At 47.9% G+C, this 15191-nt stretch overlaps 10 non-coding genes across 10 annotated transcripts; all 10 read right to left on the bottom strand.

Annotated features, from left to right (window-relative positions):
• Positions 1–1071: 1071 nt before the first annotated feature.
• On the bottom strand, positions 1072–1262 carry LOC142694026 (U2 spliceosomal RNA). The gene has a single exon (XR_012862305.1). It is a non-coding gene; the product is annotated as a U2 spliceosomal RNA (small nuclear RNA).
• Positions 1263–2551: 1289 nt separating this feature from the next.
• LOC142694025 (U2 spliceosomal RNA) lies at positions 2552–2742 on the bottom strand. The gene has a single exon (XR_012862304.1). It is a non-coding gene; the product is annotated as a U2 spliceosomal RNA (small nuclear RNA).
• Positions 2743–4034: 1292 nt separating this feature from the next.
• On the bottom strand, positions 4035–4225 carry LOC142694024 (U2 spliceosomal RNA). Its single transcript, XR_012862303.1, has one exon. It is a non-coding gene; the product is annotated as a U2 spliceosomal RNA (small nuclear RNA).
• Positions 4226–5517: 1292 nt separating this feature from the next.
• Positions 5518–5708, bottom strand: LOC142694023 (U2 spliceosomal RNA). The gene has a single exon (XR_012862302.1). It is a non-coding gene; the product is annotated as a U2 spliceosomal RNA (small nuclear RNA).
• Positions 5709–7004: 1296 nt separating this feature from the next.
• On the bottom strand, positions 7005–7195 carry LOC142694022 (U2 spliceosomal RNA). The gene has a single exon (XR_012862301.1). It is a non-coding gene; the product is annotated as a U2 spliceosomal RNA (small nuclear RNA).
• A 1295-nt stretch (positions 7196–8490) lies between these two features.
• Positions 8491–8681, bottom strand: LOC142694021 (U2 spliceosomal RNA). Its single transcript, XR_012862300.1, has one exon. It is a non-coding gene; the product is annotated as a U2 spliceosomal RNA (small nuclear RNA).
• A 1299-nt stretch (positions 8682–9980) lies between these two features.
• On the bottom strand, positions 9981–10171 carry LOC142694019 (U2 spliceosomal RNA). The gene has a single exon (XR_012862299.1). It is a non-coding gene; the product is annotated as a U2 spliceosomal RNA (small nuclear RNA).
• A 1288-nt stretch (positions 10172–11459) lies between these two features.
• On the bottom strand, positions 11460–11650 carry LOC142694017 (U2 spliceosomal RNA). The gene has a single exon (XR_012862297.1). It is a non-coding gene; the product is annotated as a U2 spliceosomal RNA (small nuclear RNA).
• Positions 11651–12966: 1316 nt separating this feature from the next.
• LOC142694016 (U2 spliceosomal RNA) lies at positions 12967–13157 on the bottom strand. The gene has a single exon (XR_012862296.1). It is a non-coding gene; the product is annotated as a U2 spliceosomal RNA (small nuclear RNA).
• Positions 13158–14449: 1292 nt separating this feature from the next.
• On the bottom strand, positions 14450–14640 carry LOC142693809 (U2 spliceosomal RNA). Its single transcript, XR_012862112.1, has one exon. It is a non-coding gene; the product is annotated as a U2 spliceosomal RNA (small nuclear RNA).
• Positions 14641–15191: the final 551 nt, after the last annotated feature.

Here is a 15191-nt window from a genome sequence, read left to right as displayed (position 1 = left end):
GGAGGAATCTACATAAAAACGCCTTCCTGGCAACGCCCAAATGCCCTGCTGCCATGCAGATAAACACTGGCAGCGGCAGCAAGTGCATGCCCACAGCCACCCCTTGTTCCTTCACACCTTGTATCAGCTGTAATCCAGTCCAGTCCAGTGCTGCCTGCTGAGCAGCACTGACCAACACTGCCTGGGCCCAGGCTTTTATCTCTGAGGCCCCATTATGATGTCAGAAAGCTGGCTCTGGAATCCTGAGGGCTCCACTATGACACGTGCAAAGTTCCGTCTGAACTTTATATAAGACGGTGAGGCTCAGTCAGTCACTCAGTGTTGCCTGAGAGGGCAACACTGCAACAGCCGGCCGCCAGGCTGTCTTTTTTTTGCACAGCTAGTTGCCTCCAGGAGGCCACAAGAGGGAGACAAGGGACTGCAAAATGGAAAATAGGCATCCACCAACTTTACAGACAACTTCTCCTTGCTCCTACAACCTCCATCCTTGCACAGTTTGTTATTCTTCTAGGTAACATAGTAACAAATCCAAATTGCTGCTCTCTTTGTAGGCAAGCAAGGCTTTGTTGCAACTGCAATTCTTACTTCTTCTTGAAATGTAGGGACGACAGTACATTCCATCACATCCATCTAGTGTACACAGGTAGGTCCATTGTGGCGGGCAGGCGAGCGGGCGGGCTGCTTTATTGGCTGTTTGCTGTTCCCCTACTCCACTCCACTATTTGACTGTTGTGCTGCATCAATCAATCAATCAATCAATCAATCAATCAATCAATCAATCAATCAATCAGTGGCTGGCTCAGGTGCAGCTCTTTAACTTACCTAAAAGGGAGGGCGGAGAGAAGACAAGGAAGGTGAATGAGGTGTTCCAATGTGAAATGCCGGAAACACAGAAACACAGACGACACACAACAAGAGGTGGCAATCTATTCAATGAGCTCATTATCACTCATGCATTGTCCAACAGGTGTTGAAATAATGGGATTAAAAGGGGAGATCCCTTCAGAAAGACAGAAACAATAGCAAAGACAAAAAACACTTTTGGAATCTGCTTTTAGTCAACACATAAGGAAAGGGTGCACCGGTCCTGGAAATACTGCAATACCAGGTCAATGCGTGGAGTGGACAGAGCAAGCTCTATTTCCATCTCCCTGTTCTAAAAATCCATTTAATATATGGTCCCCAGATAGGGGACGTATCAGATATTAAACTGATAAGAACAGATACTACACTTGATCTTAGCCAAAAGGCCGAGAAGCGATAACCCGAACGGGCCGCGCGTTGCCCGAGCCTGCCCGATACTGCTGTTCAGCCCTTGCAGCGATTCAGCCTACTTCTAGGCAATTCCATGGGGCCCTGCAGGCTCACACACTCACAGCTACACGGGAGGTGAATAAAGGCCGGAGAGGAAGCCAGACAGGATTTGCTTCTTTTGCTTGCACCACAATGCAGTGCTGAAAGAGGAGGAATCTACATAAAAACGCCTTCCTGGCAACGCCCAAATGCCCTGCTGCCATGCAGATAAACACTGGCAGCGGCAGCAAGTGCATGCCCACAGCCACCCCTTGTTCCTTCACACCTTGTATCAGCTGTAATCCAGTCCAGTCCAGTGCTGCCTGCTGAGCAGCACTGACCAACACTGCCTGGGCCCAGGCTTTTATCTCTGAGGCCCCATTATGATGTCAGAAAGCTGGCTCTGGAATCCTGAGGGCTCCACTATGACACGTGCAAAGTTCCGTCTGAACTTTATATAAGACGGTGAGGCTCAGTCAGTCACTCAGTGTTGCCTGAGAGGGCAACACTGCAACAGCCGGCCGCCAGGCTGTCTTTTTTTTGCACAGCTAGTTGCCTCCAGGAGGCCACAAGAGGGAGACAAGGGACTGCAAAATGGAAAATAGGCATCCACCAACTTTACAGACAACTTCTCCTTGCTCCTACAACCTCCATCCTTGCACAGTTTGTTATTCTTCTAGGTAACATAGTAACAAATCCAAATTGCTGCTCTCTTTGTAGGCAAGCAAGGCTTTGTTGCAACTGCAATTCTTACTTCTTCTTGAAATGTAGGGACGACAGTACATTCCATCACATCCATCTAGTGTACACAGGTAGGTCCATTGTGGCGGGCAGGCGAGCGGGCGGGCTGCTTTATTGGCTGTTTGCTGTTCCCCTACTCCACTCCACTATTTGACTGTTGTGCTGCAATCAATCAATCAATCAATCAATCAATCAATCAATCAATCAATCAATCAATCAGTGGCTGGCTCAGGTGCAGCTCTTTAACTTACCTAAAAGGGAGGGCGGAGAGAAGACAAGGAAGGTGAATGAGGTGTTCCAATGTGAAATGCCGGAAACACAGAAACACAGACGACACACAACAAGAGGTGGCAATCTATTCATTAATTGCATTTAATCAATGAGCTCATTATCACTCATGCATTGTCCAACAGGTGTTGAAATAATGGGATTAAAAGGGGAGATCCCTTCAGAAAGACAGAAACAATAGCAAAGACAAAAAACACTTTTGGAATCTGCTTTTAGTCAACACATAAGGAAAGGGTGCACCGGTCCTGGAAATACTGCAATACCAGGTCAATGCGTGGAGTGGACAGAGCAAGCTCTATTTCCATCTCCCTGTTCTAAAAATCCATTTAATATATGGTCCCCAGATAGGGGACGTATCAGATATTAAACTGATAAGAACAGATACTACACTTGATCTTAGCCAAAAGGCCGAGAAGCGATAACCCGAACGGGCCGCGCGTTGCCCGAGCCTGCCCGATACTGCTGTTCAGCCCTTGCAGCGATTCAGCCTACTTCTAGGCAATTCCATGGGGCCCTGCAGGCTCACACACTCACAGCTACACGGGAGGTGAATAAAGGCCGGAGAGGAAGCCAGACAGGATTTGCTTCTTTTGCTTGCACCACAATGCAGTGCTGAAAGAGGAGGAATCTACATAAAAACGCCTTCCTGGCAACGCCCAAATGCCCTGCTGCCATGCAGATAAACACTGGCAGCGGCAGCAAGTGCATGCCCACAGCCACCCCTTGTTCCTTCACACCTTGTATCAGCTGTAATCCAGTCCAGTCCAGTGCTGCCTGCTGAGCAGCACTGACCAACACTGCCTGGGCCCAGGCTTTTATCTCTGAGGCCCCATTATGATGTCAGAAAGCTGGCTCTGGAATCCTGAGGGCTCCACTATGACACGTGCAAAGTTCCGTCTGAACTTTATATAAGACGGTGAGGCTCAGTCAGTCACTCAGTGTTGCCTGAGAGGGCAACACTGCAACAGCCGGCCGCCAGGCTGTCTTTTTTTTGCACAGCTAGTTGCCTCCAGGAGGCCACAAGAGGGAGACAAGGGACTGCAAAATGGAAAATAGGCATCCACCAACTTTACAGACAACTTCTCCTTGCTCCTACAACCTCCATCCTTGCACAGTTTGTTATTCTTCTAGGTAACATAGTAACAAATCCAAATTGCTGCTCTCTTTGTAGGCAAGCAAGGCTTTGTTGCAACTGCAATTCTTACTTCTTCTTGAAATGTAGGGACGACAGTACATTCCATCACATCCATCTAGTGTACACAGGTAGGTCCATTGTGGCGGGCAGGCGAGCGGGCGGGCTGCTTTATTGGCTGTTTGCTGTTCCCCTACTCCACTCCACTATTTGACTGTTGTGCTGCATCAATCAATCAATCAATCAATCAATCAATCAATCAATCAATCAATCAATCAATCAGTGGCTGGCTCAGGTGCAGCTCTTTAACTTACCTAAAAGGGAGGGCGGAGAGAAGACAAGGAAGGTGAATGAGGTGTTCCAATGTGAAATGCCGGAAACACAGAAACACAGACGACACACAACAAGAGGTGGCAATCTATTCATTAATTGCATTTAATCAATGAGCTCATTATCACTCATGCATTGTCCAACAGGTGTTGAAATAATGGGATTAAAAGGGGAGATCCCTTCAGAAAGACAGAAACAATAGCAAAGACAAAAAACACTTTTGGAATCTGCTTTTAGTCAACACATAAGGAAAGGGTGCACCGGTCCTGGAAATACTGCAATACCAGGTCAATGCGTGGAGTGGACAGAGCAAGCTCTATTTCCATCTCCCTGTTCTAAAAATCCATTTAATATATGGTCCCCAGATAGGGGACGTATCAGATATTAAACTGATAAGAACAGATACTACACTTGATCTTAGCCAAAAGGCCGAGAAGCGATAACCCGAACGGGCCGCGCGTTGCCCGAGCCTGCCCGATACTGCTGTTCAGCCCTTGCAGCGATTCAGCCTACTTCTAGGCAATTCCATGGGGCCCTGCAGGCTCACACACTCACAGCTACACGGGAGGTGAATAAAGGCCGGAGAGGAAGCCAGACAGGATTTGCTTCTTTTGCTTGCACCACAATGCAGTGCTGAAAGAGGAGGAATCTACATAAAAACGCCTTCCTGGCAACGCCCAAATGCCCTGCTGCCATGCAGATAAACACTGGCAGCGGCAGCAAGTGCATGCCCACAGCCACCCCTTGTTCCTTCACACCTTGTATCAGCTGTAATCCAGTCCAGTCCAGTGCTGCCTGCTGAGCAGCACTGACCAACACTGCCTGGGCCCAGGCTTTTATCTCTGAGGCCCCATTATGATGTCAGAAAGCTGGCTCTGGAATCCTGAGGGCTCCACTATGACACGTGCAAAGTTCCGTCTGAACTTTATATAAGACGGTGAGGCTCAGTCAGTCACTCAGTGTTGCCTGAGAGGGCAACACTGCAACAGCCGGCCGCCAGGCTGTCTTTTTTTTGCACAGCTAGTTGCCTCCAGGAGGCCACAAGAGGGAGACAAGGGACTGCAAAATGGAAAATAGGCATCCACCAACTTTACAGACAACTTCTCCTTGCTCCTACAACCTCCATCCTTGCACAGTTTGTTATTCTTCTAGGTAACATAGTAACAAATCCAAATTGCTGCTCTCTTTGTAGGCAAGCAAGGCTTTGTTGCAACTGCAATTCTTACTTCTTCTTGAAATGTAGGGACGACAGTACATTCCATCACATCCATCTAGTGTACACAGGTAGGTCCATTGTGGCGGGCAGGCGAGCGGGCGGGCTGCTTTATTGGCTGTTTGCTGTTCCCCTACTCCACTCCACTATTTGACTGTTGTGCTGCATCAATCAATCAATCAATCAATCAATCAATCAATCAATCAATCAATCAATCAATCAGTGGCTGGCTCAGGTGCAGCTCTTTAACTTACCTAAAAGGGAGGGCGGAGAGAAGACAAGGAAGGTGAATGAGGTGTTCCAATGTGAAATGCCGGAAACACAGAAACACAGACGACACACAACAAGAGGTGGCAATCTATTCATTAATTGCATTTAATCAATGAGCTCATTATCACTCATGCATTGTCCAACAGGTGTTGAAATAATGGGATTAAAAGGGGAGATCCCTTCAGAAAGACAGAAACAATAGCAAAGACAAAAAACACTTTTGGAATCTGCTTTTAGTCAACACATAAGGAAAGGGTGCACCGGTCCTGGAAATACTGCAATACCAGGTCAATGCGTGGAGTGGACAGAGCAAGCTCTATTTCCATCTCCCTGTTCTAAAAATCCATTTAATATATGGTCCCCAGATAGGGGACGTATCAGATATTAAACTGATAAGAACAGATACTACACTTGATCTTAGCCAAAAGGCCGAGAAGCGATAACCCGAACGGGCCGCGCGTTGCCCGAGCCTGCCCGATACTGCTGTTCAGCCCTTGCAGCGATTCAGCCTACTTCTAGGCAATTCCATGGGGCCCTGCAGGCTCACACACTCACAGCTACACGGGAGGTGAATAAAGGCCGGAGAGGAAGCCAGACAGGATTTGCTTCTTTTGCTTGCACCACAATGCAGTGCTGAAAGAGGAGGAATCTACATAAAAACGCCTTCCTGGCAACGCCCAAATGCCCTGCTGCCATGCAGATAAACACTGGCAGCGGCAGCAAGTGCATGCCCACAGCCACCCCTTGTTCCTTCACACCTTGTATCAGCTGTAATCCAGTCCAGTCCAGTGCTGCCTGCTGAGCAGCACTGACCAACACTGCCTGGGCCCAGGCTTTTATCTCTGAGGCCCCATTATGATGTCAGAAAGCTGGCTCTGGAATCCTGAGGGCTCCACTATGACACGTGCAAAGTTCCGTCTGAACTTTATATAAGACGGTGAGGCTCAGTCAGTCACTCAGTGTTGCCTGAGAGGGCAACACTGCAACAGCCGGCCGCCAGGCTGTCTTTTTTTTGCACAGCTAGTTGCCTCCAGGAGGCCACAAGAGGGAGACAAGGGACTGCAAAATGGAAAATAGGCATCCACCAACTTTACAGACAACTTCTCCTTGCTCCTACAACCTCCATCCTTGCACAGTTTGTTATTCTTCTAGGTAACATAGTAACAAATCCAAATTGCTGCTCTCTTTGTAGGCAAGCAAGGCTTTGTTGCAACTGCAATTCTTACTTCTTCTTGAAATGTAGGGACGACAGTACATTCCATCACATCCATCTAGTGTACACAGGTAGGTCCATTGTGGCGGGCAGGCGAGCGGGCGGGCTGCTTTATTGGCTGTTTGCTGTTCCCCTACTCCACTCCACTATTTGACTGTTGTGCTGCATCAATCAATCAATCAATCAATCAATCAATCAATCAATCAATCAATCAATCAATCAATCAGTGGCTGGCTCAGGTGCAGCTCTTTAACTTACCTAAAAGGGAGGGCGGAGAGAAGACAAGGAAGGTGAATGAGGTGTTCCAATGTGAAATGCCGGAAACACAGAAACACAGACGACACACAACAAGAGGTGGCAATCTATTCATTAATTGCATTTAATCAATGAGCTCATTATCACTCATGCATTGTCCAACAGGTGTTGAAATAATGGGATTAAAAGGGGAGATCCCTTCAGAAAGACAGAAACAATAGCAAAGACAAAAAACACTTTTGGAATCTGCTTTTAGTCAACACATAAGGAAAGGGTGCACCGGTCCTGGAAATACTGCAATACCAGGTCAATGCGTGGAGTGGACAGAGCAAGCTCTATTTCCATCTCCCTGTTCTAAAAATCCATTTAATATATGGTCCCCAGATAGGGGACGTATCAGATATTAAACTGATAAGAACAGATACTACACTTGATCTTAGCCAAAAGGCCGAGAAGCGATAACCCGAACGGGCCGCGCGTTGCCCGAGCCTGCCCGATACTGCTGTTCAGCCCTTGCAGCGATTCAGCCTACTTCTAGGCAATTCCATGGGGCCCTGCAGGCTCACACACTCACAGCTACACGGGAGGTGAATAAAGGCCGGAGAGGAAGCCAGACAGGATTTGCTTCTTTTGCTTGCACCACAATGCAGTGCTGAAAGAGGAGGAATCTACATAAAAACGCCTTCCTGGCAACGCCCAAATGCCCTGCTGCCATGCAGATAAACACTGGCAGCGGCAGCAAGTGCATGCCCACAGCCACCCCTTGTTCCTTCACACCTTGTATCAGCTGTAATCCAGTCCAGTCCAGTGCTGCCTGCTGAGCAGCACTGACCAACACTGCCTGGGCCCAGGCTTTTATCTCTGAGGCCCCATTATGATGTCAGAAAGCTGGCTCTGGAATCCTGAGGGCTCCACTATGACACGTGCAAAGTTCCGTCTGAACTTTATATAAGACGGTGAGGCTCAGTCAGTCACTCAGTGTTGCCTGAGAGGGCAACACTGCAACAGCCGGCCGCCAGGCTGTCTTTTTTTTGCACAGCTAGTTGCCTCCAGGAGGCCACAAGAGGGAGACAAGGGACTGCAAAATGGAAAATAGGCATCCACCAACTTTACAGACAACTTCTCCTTGCTCCTACAACCTCCATCCTTGCACAGTTTGTTATTCTTCTAGGTAACATAGTAACAAATCCAAATTGCTGCTCTCTTTGTAGGCAAGCAAGGCTTTGTTGCAACTGCAATTCTTACTTCTTCTTGAAATGTAGGGACGACAGTACATTCCATCACATCCATCTAGTGTACACAGGTAGGTCCATTGTGGCGGGCAGGCGAGCGGGCGGGCTGCTTTATTGGCTGTTTGCTGTTCCCCTACTCCACTCCACTATTTGACTGTTGTGCTGCATCAATCAATCAATCAATCAATCAATCAATCAATCAATCAATCAATCAATCAATCAATCAGGGCTGGCTCAGGTGCAGCTCTTTAACTTACCTAAAAGGGAGGGCGGAGAGAAGACAAGGAAGGTGAATGAGGTGTTCCAATGTGAAATGCCGGAAACACAGAAACACAGACGACACACAACAAGAGGTGGCAATCTATTCATTAATTGCATTTAATCAATGAGCTCATTATCACTCATGCATTGTCCAACAGGTGTTGAAATAATGGGATTAAAAGGGGAGATCCCTTCAGAAAGACAGAAACAATAGCAAAGACAAAAAACACTTTTGGAATCTGCTTTTAGTCAACACATAAGGAAAGGGTGCACCGGTCCTGGAAATACTGCAATACCAGGTCAATGCGTGGAGTGGACAGAGCAAGCTCTATTTCCATCTCCCTGTTCTAAAAATCCATTTAATATATGGTCCCCAGATAGGGGACGTATCAGATATTAAACTGATAAGAACAGATACTACACTTGATCTTAGCCAAAAGGCCGAGAAGCGATAACCCGAACGGGCCGCGCGTTGCCCGAGCCTGCCCGATACTGCTGTTCAGCCCTTGCAGCGATTCAGCCTACTTCTAGGCAATTCCATGGGGCCCTGCAGGCTCACACACTCACAGCTACACGGGAGGTGAATAAAGGCCGGAGAGGAAGCCAGACAGGATTTGCTTCTTTTGCTTGCACCACAATGCAGTGCTGAAAGAGGAGGAATCTACATAAAAACGCCTTCCTGGCAACGCCCAAATGCCCTGCTGCCATGCAGATAAACACTGGCAGCGGCAGCAAGTGCATGCCCACAGCCACCCCTTGTTCCTTCACACCTTGTATCAGCTGTAATCCAGTCCAGTCCAGTGCTGCCTGCTGAGCAGCACTGACCAACACTGCCTGGGCCCAGGCTTTTATCTCTGAGGCCCCATTATGATGTCAGAAAGCTGGCTCTGGAATCCTGAGGGCTCCACTATGACACGTGCAAAGTTCCGTCTGAACTTTATATAAGACGGTGAGGCTCAGTCAGTCACTCAGTGTTGCCTGAGAGGGCAACACTGCAACAGCCGGCCGCCAGGCTGTCTTTTTTTTGCACAGCTAGTTGCCTCCAGGAGGCCACAAGAGGGAGACAAGGGACTGCAAAATGGAAAATAGGCATCCACCAACTTTACAGACAACTTCTCCTTGCTCCTACAACCTCCATCCTTGCACAGTTTGTTATTCTTCTAGGTAACATAGTAACAAATCCAAATTGCTGCTCTCTTTGTAGGCAAGCAAGGCTTTGTTGCAACTGCAATTCTTACTTCTTCTTGAAATGTAGGGACGACAGTACATTCCATCACATCCATCTAGTGTACACAGGTAGGTCCATTGTGGCGGGCAGGCGAGCGGGCGGGCTGCTTTATTGGCTGTTTGCTGTTCCCCTACTCCACTCCACTATTTGACTGTTGTGCTGCATCAATCAATCAATCAATCAATCAATCAATCAATCAATCAATCAATCAATCAATTATCAATCAGTGGCTGGCTCAGGTGCAGCTCTTTAACTTACCTAAAAGGGAGGGCGGAGAGAAGACAAGGAAGGTGAATGAGGTGTTCCAATGTGAAATGCCGGAAACACAGAAACACAGACGACACACAACAAGAGGTGGCAATCTATTCATTAATTGCATTTAATCAATGAGCTCATTATCACTCATGCATTGTCCAACAGGTGTTGAAATAATGGGATTAAAAGGGGAGATCCCTTCAGAAAGACAGAAACAATAGCAAAGACAAAAAACACTTTTGGAATCTGCTTTTAGTCAACACATAAGGAAAGGGTGCACCGGTCCTGGAAATACTGCAATACCAGGTCAATGCGTGGAGTGGACAGAGCAAGCTCTATTTCCATCTCCCTGTTCTAAAAATCCATTTAATATATGGTCCCCAGATAGGGGACGTATCAGATATTAAACTGATAAGAACAGATACTACACTTGATCTTAGCCAAAAGGCCGAGAAGCGATAACCCGAACGGGCCGCGCGTTGCCCGAGCCTGCCCGATACTGCTGTTCAGCCCTTGCAGCGATTCAGCCTACTTCTAGGCAATTCCATGGGGCCCTGCAGGCTCACACACTCACAGCTACACGGGAGGTGAATAAAGGCCGGAGAGGAAGCCAGACAGGATTTGCTTCTTTTGCTTGCACCACAATGCAGTGCTGAAAGAGGAGGAATCTACATAAAAACGCCTTCCTGGCAACGCCCAAATGCCCTGCTGCCATGCAGATAAACACTGGCAGCGGCAGCAAGTGCATGCCCACAGCCACCCCTTGTTCCTTCACACCTTGTATCAGCTGTAATCCAGTCCAGTCCAGTGCTGCCTGCTGAGCAGCACTGACCAACACTGCCTGGGCCCAGGCTTTTATCTCTGAGGCCCCATTATGATGTCAGAAAGCTGGCTCTGGAATCCTGAGGGCTCCACTATGACACGTGCAAAGTTCCGTCTGAACTTTATATAAGACGGTGAGGCTCAGTCAGTCACTCAGTGTTGCCTGAGAGGGCAACACTGCAACAGCCGGCCGCCAGGCTGTCTTTTTTTTGCACAGCTAGTTGCCTCCAGGAGGCCACAAGAGGGAGACAAGGGACTGCAAAATGGAAAATAGGCATCCACCAACTTTACAGACAACTTCTCCTTGCTCCTACAACCTCCATCCTTGCACAGTTTGTTATTCTTCTAGGTAACATAGTAACAAATCCAAATTGCTGCTCTCTTTGTAGGCAAGCAAGGCTTTGTTGCAACTGCAATTCTTACTTCTTCTTGAAATGTAGGGACGACAGTACATTCCATCACATCCATCTAGTGTACACAGGTAGGTCCATTGTGGCGGGCAGGCGAGCGGGCGGGCTGCTTTATTGGCTGTTTGCTGTTCCCCTACTCCACTCCACTATTTGACTGTTGTGCTGCATCAATCAATCAATCAATCAATCAATCAATCAATCAATCAATCAATCAATCAGTGGCTGGCTCAGGTGCAGCTCTTTAACTTACCTAAAAGGGAGGGCGGAGAGAAGACAAGGAAGGTGAATGAGGTGTTCCAATGTGAAATGCCGGAAACACAGAAACACAGACGACACACAACAAGAGGTGGCAATCTATTCATTAATTGCATTTAATCAATGAGCTCATTATCACTCATGCATTGTCCAACAGGTGTTGAAATAATGGGATTAAAAGGGGAGATCCCTTCAGAAAGACAGAAACAATAGCAAAGACAAAAAACACTTTTGGAATCTGCTTTTAGTCAACACATAAGGAAAGGGTGCACCGGTCCTGGAAATACTGCAATACCAGGTCAATGCGTGGAGTGGACAGAGCAAGCTCTATTTCCATCTCCCTGTTCTAAAAATCCATTTAATATATGGTCCCCAGATAGGGGACGTATCAGATATTAAACTGATAAGAACAGATACTACACTTGATCTTAGCCAAAAGGCCGAGAAGCGATAACCCGAACGGGCCGCGCGTTGCCCGAGCCTGCCCGATACTGCTGTTCAGCCCTTGCAGCGATTCAGCCTACTTCTAGGCAATTCCATGGGGCCCTGCAGGCTCACACACTCACAGCTACACGGGAGGTGAATAAAGGCCGGAGAGGAAGCCAGACAGGATTTGCTTCTTTTGCTTGCACCACAATGCAGTGCTGAAAGAGGAGGAATCTACATAAAAACGCCTTCCTGGCAACGCCCAAATGCCCTGCTGCCATGCAGATAAACACTGGCAGCGGCAGCAAGTGCATGCCCACAGCCACCCCTTGTTCCTTCACACCTTGTATCAGCTGTAATCCAGTCCAGTCCAGTGCTGCCTGCTGAGCAGCACTGACCAACACTGCCTGGGCCCAGGCTTTTATCTCTGAGGCCCCATTATGATGTCAGAAAGCTGGCTCTCCTGAGGGCTCCACTATGACACGTGCAAAGTTCCGTCTGAACTTTATATAAGACGGTGAGGCTCAGTCAGTCACTCAGTGTTGCCTGAGAGGGCAACACTGCAACAGCCGGCCGCCAGGCTGTCTTTTTTTTGCACAGCTAGTTGCCTCCAGGAGGCCACAAGAGGGAGACAAGGGACTGCAAAATGGAAAATAGGCATCCACCAACTTTACAGACAACTTCTCCTTGCTCCTACAACCTCCATCCTTGCACAGTTTGTTATTCTTCTAGGTAACATAGTAACAAATCCAAATTGCTGCTCTCTTTGTAGGCAAGCAAGGCTTTGTTGCAACTGCAATTCTTACTTCTTCTTGAAATGTAGGGACGACAGTACATTCCATCACATCCATCTAGTGTACACAGGTAGGTCCATTGTGGCGGGCAGGCGAGCGGGCGGGCTGCTTTATTGGCTGTTTGCTGTTCCCCTACTCCACTCCACTATTTGACTGTTGTGCTGCATCAATCAATCAATCAATCAATCAATCAATCAATCAATCAATCAATCAATCAATCAAACAATCAATCAATCAAATCAATCAATCAGTGGCTGGCTCAGGTGCAGCTCTTTAACTTACCTAAAAGGGAGGGCGGAGAGAAGACAAGGAAGGTGAATGAGGTGTTCCAATGTGAAATGCCGGAAACACAGAAACACAGACGACACACAACAAGAGGTGGCAATCTATTCATTAATTGCATTTAATCAATGAGCTCATTATCACTCATGCATTGTCCAACAGGTGTTGAAATAATGGGATTAAAAGGGGAGATCCCTTCAGAAAGACAGAAACAATAGCAAAGACAAAAAACACTTTTGGAATCTGCTTTTAGTCAACACATAAGGAAAGGGTGCACCGGTCCTGGAAATACTGCAATACCAGGTCAATGCGTGGAGTGGACAGAGCAAGCTCTATTTCCATCTCCCTGTTCTAAAAATCCATTTAATATATGGTCCCCAGATAGGGGACGTATCAGATATTAAACTGATAAGAACAGATACTACACTTGATCTTAGCCAAAAGGCCGAGAAGCGATAACCCGAACGGGCCGCGCGTTGCCCGAGCCTGCCCGATACTGCTGTTCAGCCCTTGCAGCGATTCAGCCTACTTCTAGGCAATTCCATGGGGCCCTGCAGGCTCACACACTCACAGCTACACGGGAGGTGAATAAAGGCCGGAGAGGAAGCCAGACAGGATTTGCTTCTTTTGCTTGCACCACAATGCAGTGCTGAAAGAGGAGGAATCTACATAAAAACGCCTTCCTGGCAACGCCCAAATGCCCTGCTGTCATGCAGATAAACACTGGCAGCGGCAGCAAGTGCATGCCCACAGCCACCCCTTGTTCCTTCACACCTTGTATCAGCTGTAATCCAGTCCAGTCCAGTGCTGCCTGCTGAGCAGCACTGACCAACACTGCCTGGGCCCAGGCTTTTATCTCTGAGGCCCCATTATGATGTCAGAAAGCTGGCTCTGGAATCCTGAGGGCTCCACTATGACACGTGCAAAGTTCCGTCTGAACTTTATATAAGACGGTGAGGCTCAGTCAGTCACTCAGTGTTGCCTGAGAGGGCAACACTGCAACAGCCGGCCGCCAGGCTGTCTTTTTTTTGCACAGCTAGTTGCCTCCAGGAGGCCACAAGAGGGAGACAAGGGACTGCAAAATGGAAAATAGGCATCCACCAACTTTACAGACAACTTCTCCTTGCTCCTACAACCTCCATCCTTGCACAGTTTGTTATTCTTCTAGGTAACATAGTAACAAATCCAAATTGCTGCTCTCTTTGTAGGCAAGCAAGGCTTTGTTGCAACTGCAATTCTTACTTCTTCTTGAAATGTAGGGACGACAGTACATTCCATCACATCCATCTAGTGTACACAGGTAGGTCCATTGTGGCGGGCAGGCGAGCGGGCGGGCTGCTTTATTGGCTGTTTGCTGTTCCCCTACTCCACTCCACTATTTGACTGTTGTGCTGCATCAATCAATCAATCAATCAATCAATCAATCAATCAATCAATCAATCAATCAATCAGTGGCTGGCTCAGGTGCAGCTCTTTAACTTACCTAAAAGGGAGGGCGGAGAGAAGACAAGGAAGGTGAATGAGGTGTTCCAATGTGAAATGCCGGAAACACAGAAACACAGACGACACACAACAAGAGGTGGCAATCTATTCATTAATTGCATTTAATCAATGAGCTCATTATCACTCATGCATTGTCCAACAGGTGTTGAAATAATGGGATTAAAAGGGGAGATCCCTTCAGAAAGACAGAAACAATAGCAAAGACAAAAAACACTTTTGGAATCTGCTTTTAGTCAACACATAAGGAAAGGGTGCACCGGTCCTGAAAATACTGCAATACCAGGTCAATGCGTGGAGTGGACAGAGCAAGCTCTATTTCCATCTCCCTGTTCTAAAAATCCATTTAATATATGGTCCCCAGATAGGGGACGTATCAGATATTAAACTGATAAGAACAGATACTACACTTGATCTTAGCCAAAAGGCCGAGAAGCGATAACCCGAACGGGCCGCGCGTTGCCCGAGCCTGCCCGATACTGCTGTTCAGCCCTTGCAGCGATTCAGCCTACTTCTAGGCAATTCCATGGGGCCCTGCAGGCTCACACACTCACAGCTACACGGGAGGTGAATAAAGGCCGGAGAGGAAGCCAGACAGGATTTGCTTCTTTTGCTTGCACCACAATGCAGTGCTGAAAGAGGAGGAATCTACATAAAAACGCCTTCCTGGCAACGCCCAAATGCCCTGCTGCCATGCAGATAAACACTGGCAGCGGCAGCAAGTGCATGCCCACAGCCACCCCTTGTTCCTTCACACCTTGTATCAGCTGTAATCCAGTCCAGTCCAGTGCTGCCTGCTGAGCAGCACTGACCAACACTGCCTGGGCCCAGGCTTTTATCTCTGAGGCCCCATTATGATGTCAGAAAGCTGGCTCTGGAATCCTGAGGGCTCCACTATGACACGTGCAAAGTTCCGTCTGAACTTTATATAAGACGGTGAGGCTCAGTCAGTCACTCAGTGTTGCCTGAGAGGGCAACACTGCAACAGCCG

The sequence above is a fragment of the Rhinoderma darwinii genome, assembly GCF_050947455.1.
Source record: "Rhinoderma darwinii isolate aRhiDar2 chromosome 5 unlocalized genomic scaffold, aRhiDar2.hap1 SUPER_5_unloc_45, whole genome shotgun sequence".
NCBI classification, from domain to species: domain Eukaryota; kingdom Metazoa; phylum Chordata; class Amphibia; order Anura; family Rhinodermatidae; genus Rhinoderma; species Rhinoderma darwinii.
This window is presented reverse-complemented; position numbering and strand designations above follow the sequence as displayed.